Source organism: Equus przewalskii, chromosome 13 (assembly GCF_037783145.1).
Source record: "Equus przewalskii isolate Varuska chromosome 13, EquPr2, whole genome shotgun sequence".
In the NCBI taxonomy this organism is placed as follows: domain Eukaryota; kingdom Metazoa; phylum Chordata; class Mammalia; order Perissodactyla; family Equidae; genus Equus; species Equus przewalskii.
In genome coordinates this window covers 75,440,801-75,446,437 of record NC_091843.1, presented here as the reverse complement: position 1 = coordinate 75,446,437, position 5,637 = coordinate 75,440,801, and the positions used below count along the sequence as shown (strand labels likewise).

At 35.8% G+C, this 5,637-nt stretch overlaps 1 pseudogene; it reads right to left on the bottom strand.

Annotated features, from left to right (window-relative positions):
- Positions 1-4,663: 4,663 nt before the first annotated feature.
- LOC139075456 (U1 spliceosomal RNA) lies at positions 4,664-4,817 on the bottom strand (annotated as a pseudogene).
- Between the last annotated feature and the right edge of the window lie 820 nt (positions 4,818-5,637).

Here is a 5,637-nt window from a genome sequence, read left to right as displayed (position 1 = left end):
ATTGAGAAAATATTGGCAAAAGCAATAGATATATACTGCAAGAGTATATAGTACACTTTCTAACAGCAGATCATATACTCAATATGGACTTCTTATTCACTGCTGGGTGTCACTAAAAATGTGACAAATTGGAAATGTAAAAATTTAAGTTTTCTGTGAGTGAAAGGATTGTTTTATGTCTGTGATTGAGTCCTTTAATAGAGAATGTAAACAAAAAGAATGTTAATGTTTTGGTGGTTAATGCTTTGGTATTTATAACTGAACAAAGGGAAAGATGTTTTTTAGAAGTTTTCTTTTAAAATAATTTTAGATTTACAGAAGAGTTGCAAAGATAGTACCAAGAATTCACTATACCCTTCACAAATCTTCCCCAAATGTTAACAACTTATATAACCACGATATATTTAGCAAAACTAAGAAATTAACACTGGTACAATGATATTAATTAAACTATAGACTTTATGAGGATTTTTTTTAACCAATTTTTTCTCTGGTTTTTCATTTCCTGTATTTATGCAGGATACCATTTTGCATTTAGTCTTCATGTCTCTATAAGTTCTGTCCGATGTTTGATGGTCCCTTAGTCTTTTCTTGTCTTTCATGATCTTGACACTTTTGAAGAGTACTGGTCTTTATTTTATAGCTATTTGGGTTTGTCTAATGTTTTTTCATGATTGGATTGAGGGTTATGCATTATAGGAAAGTATAACACAGAGGTGGTGTTCCCTTTTCATTGCATCCTATCAGGGTAGCTGATTTCAACATGATTTATTACAGGTGATGCTAACCACAATCACTTGGTTAAAGTGCCGTCTGCTGAGTTTCGCCACAATAAAATTCTGATTTTTACCTTTCCATATTCTATTTGTTATGAGTGAGTCATTAAATCTAGCTCACACTCCAGGGGAGGAGAGTTAAACTCCATCTTGTTCAGGGAGGAGTATCAAAGGATTGGAAATTTATGTTAAAACCACCATAGTAATATAAATATTTTGGGAAGATACCTAGAGCCCATGCAGTGTTTCTCCTTAGTGTTTCAGCAACTAAAAGTTTTAGCATTCATCCATGGATATTGCCTATAGAAATCTTTACTGTGGTGGTCTATTGGTGATTTTATATTTTTCTCATTCCTTCTATATTATTTTCAATTCTTCTATAAGAAAGTTTTACTCCTTTTTCTCCATTTACTTATTTATTCAAATATTTATTTATACCAGTCTGATAAAGAAAAATAGATTTTGAGGGCTGGCCTAGTGGCGCAGTGGTTAAGTGTGCATGTTCTGCTCCAGCGGCCTGGGGTTCGCCAGTTTGGATCCCGGGTGTGGACATGGCTCCACTTGGCAAGCCATGCTGTGGTAGGCGTCCCACATATAATGTAGAGGAAGATGGGCATGGATGTTAGCTCAGGGCCAGTCTTCCTCAGCAAAAAGAGGATTGGCAGCAGATGTTAGCTCAGGGCTAATCTTCCTAAAAAGAAAAAAAAAATGACTAGATTTTGAGGAATCACATTATTTGATTTTAAGGCTTTCTATAAAGCTACAGTGATTAAGGCACTGTGACATTGGTAAAGGGACAGCACTTGGATGAAAGGAACAGAAAAATTATGAACTTCAGCTTAAACCTCACAGCTTATATGAAAATTCACTCAAAATGGATCATGGAGCTAAATGTAAAAAGTAAAGCTATAGAAGTTTTAGAAGAAAATCTATGCAGCTTGGTGGTAGACGAGGAAGTCTTAACTATGACACTGAAAGCATGATCCATAAAAGAAAATGAAAAGATAAATTAGACTTTATCAACATTTAAAACTTTTGCTCTATGAAAGATACTTTAAGAAAATGAAGACAAGATACAGACTGGGTAAAAACATTTGCAAATTACAAATCCAACAAATGAAATGTATTCAGAATATATGAAGAACTCTCAAAATTCAACAATAAAAAAGCAAACAATATATTTAAAAACTGATCAGAGAACTTGAACAAACACCCACAAAAAGAGACACAATGACGGCAAAAGGCACATGAAAATATGTTCAACCTCATTAGCCTTTAGGGAAAATGCAAATTTAAATCATCATAAGATACATTACATATCTGTTAGAATGACATTAAAAAAAATACTGACCCTGTGAAGAGTTGGCAAGCACGCAGACAAGGTGGAGATCATACATTGCTGGTGGACACGCAAAATGGTATAGCTACTCTGAAAACGTTTTGGCAGTTTCTTATAGAGTTAGACATACACTTACTATATGACCCAGCAATCCCACTCCTGCGTATTTAGCCCAGAGAACTGAAAACTATGTTTACACAAACATCTGTACAAAAATGTTTATAGCAGCTCTACGCATATTTGCAAAAACAAAACAAAACAAAAAACAACTGGAGGGGCTGGCCCCGTGACCAAGCAGTTAAGTTTGCGTGCTCCACTTTGGCGGCGCAGGGTTTCCCCCGTTCTGATCCTGGGCACAGACCCAGCACGGCTCATCAAGCCATGCTGAGGTGGAGTCCCACATAGCGGAGCCAGAAGGACCTACAACTAGAGTAGACAACTGTGTACTGTGGGGCTTTGGGAAGAGGAAGGAAGAAAAAAAAGATCAGCAACAGCTGTTAGCTCAGACGCCAATCTTAAAAAAAAAAACAACAACTGGAAAGAACCCAAATGTCCTTCAGTTGGTAAGTGGATAAACAAACTGTGCATATCCACACCATGGAGTACTACCCAGTAACAAAAAAGAACAAACTGCTGAAGTATGCAACAATTTGCATGAATCTCAAAGGCATTAGGCTGAGTGAAAAAGCCAGTTTTAGAAGTTTATATGCTATGTGATTCCATTTGTATGCCATTTGAAAAGAAAAAAAAACTATGATTTTAGAGCACAAATCAGTGGTTGCCAGAAGTAAGATCAGGGAGGAAGTGACTCCTAACTTGTGCTAAAAGAATCACACAGTGAGTTCTGTGTTGTGATAGAACTGTTCCTTATCTTGATTGTGGTAGTGGGTACACAGATCTATACATATGTTAAAATGAATTGAACTGTACGTCAAGAGAAAAACATTTATTGCACAAAAATTCTAAGTATTAAGATAAAAAAATAAAATCAATATGGACTCAAGGATAATTATCTTATTCTTTGTTAAAATCAGATGCTATTGTTATTTATTTATTTTTGCTTAAATTATTTCGACTGTGACCATTGGGAACTCTTTCAAAGCTCCTGTATAAATATGGTTTTCATTGGCAATGTTTGATGAAGATTTCATCAGTGAGATTCTAACCTTAACTGAAAGGTCCAGAGAAGGCAATTAATTTGATAATTGTTCATTGGAAAATGATTAAATTCTTCCAATTATTCAATTCTGTTAGAGATAGCACCTGGTTAGTCTAGAAGCTAATAGATTACTTCCTGTGATAGACATTCTTGCCAATTTGTGAGCTCCTGCTTTGTAACAATTAGTTCATATTTTTCATTTCAAGATGATATATATATTGATTTGTACAATTTTCTACTTTAGCCTCACAGGACTGTCTTTTAACTGATTTTTCCCCAGCTGGTGCACTGACTAGGTGGATGTTTACTTAAGATCCAAAAAATATATTACTGACAATTACTTAACGTTATTTTATTAATTTATCAAAAGCAGAAAATATCTTTGCGTTTTCTACCAGGAATCGATATCAATATTTTAAAGTATAATTAAGACTACATACTTCATTTGGTTAGCATTAATTTTGGTAATTAAATCATTATTTCCCCTACTTAGTAAGTGGAATTCTAAATGATGTACCCACTCAACAATTATGCTACAAAGTAATATTTATGAGAAAAACATTTAGCATAATTGGACAGAAAATTATTTGATAAAAGTTTTATTATTCTTTTTTAAATATTTTATGTGCTCTTGGGACCATATCCTCTTTGAAATAGTGTAAACAATTGTAGATACAATCAAAATGTATTTCAGAATTGCAAATAGATTTTCATTGCTCTTTTTTAAAAATGTAAGTTAATCCTTGTTTAATACCTATCATTTTTTCTAATGAGGAAAAAGGGAAAGATGTTTATGGGTGTGTGTGAAGGAAAGTGGAAAGTGCGTGTCTGCGTGTGTGTGTGGGAGACAGAAAATATAGTGGCCCCTTTTTTGGTGGACTCAAATGGCCTGGATGTCATATTTTTATCGGACATTTAAAAGGATGGTTACTTGTGGGAGAAGAACACAGTATGGTTGCTGCAGCCTATGAACAAAACAAACAGAGAAAGAGTTTAATTGATGTTGATAATAAAACAGATTGACCCTAAGACAGGCAGAAAATTACAGGAGCAGAGGCTCCATCTTCTCGGCAATCATAAATGTGTTTTAACATCCTGATGCTTTGATTATCCATTAGGAACAATGGTAGTAACCGCTGTAACAAGTCAAAATAATGTCAGCATTATCTGAGTCACCTTCCTCTCCTCCCTAATATTACCATGTTGATGCAAAGAAGGATCATTTCCTGCTGTGTGGAAGTTGTTTATTTCTCCTAATGATATGGTATGAATGTGAACCTACAATACCAAATTATTGATTTCTTTTCAACCCAATCTTCCCAACTTTGAAATTAAACCCCAAGAAATGTTTCTCTGTACTTGCCTCAAGGAAGCGTTTTTTTACTTTTCCAGGGGAAAGTGAGAACACAGTCCGCCACTATCACCAATTATGCAGTCAAGTTTCCCACAGTTGGGTAAATCGCAGAGGTCAGCGTTTCCAACTTGGATGGATGAAACTTGCCCTGGGAAAACCATCATGGTATCTCCCCTGACAGGTAAGTATTCAGGGCAGTGCTTTTAACCTGGCCTAGCTCTTATTAGAGATTTCAAAGTCTTGGAGCAATTTTGTTTGGGGCTGTGATAAGTGAGAGAAGACTGGAAGTAGCTTAGGGATCAAGACATAGATGTTGTTTCCCAGAAATCTCAGGACTGTTCCAGAATGAAGACCTTCCAGAGCAACTGCAGCCTGGACTGCACAAGGGCAATCCCTCTGGTACGGATTTATGCCCCTGGAGTTTCACTCCAAGTGTTCCATTTTCTTTAGGGGAAATGACTCAGTTTATAACTTTTCAGCTGTGTATCACAGTTCCATGTGGATTTTCCGATAATGGAGGTTCCTGGAGGTTTCTCAAAGTCGCAGTGTTGAGAGCCACCATGCAGCCTGACATTGACACTATTATTAGATGTCAGACACACAAGAACAAAAACTTTGCATAGTCAGGTTATAGAAAATATCCATTATGTATTTTCCAAACTGGAATCAGGCAACAAAATTAATTTATTCTCTTTCAAACATCATCAACAAGCATGTAGTGAGGGACTACTGCCCACATATTTGGAGGAATACACAATAGATACAAACTCCACAGGAGGCACTCTAGGCAAATACATAAACGAATTTTAGGAATTAACTGGGCAAGCACTTCCTGGTCTTTTTGATTCCCAGAGGTTGGAGCACAGTAATTGATTTCCCAGACTCACTGAGTCAAACATGAGACACAAGGATGAATAAAGCATAGTCCTTGACCTCAAGTAGACTGACAAACGTTGTAACAGGAGAAGAATTCTGTGATGAATATAACATTAAAAGTATCAGAAACGAG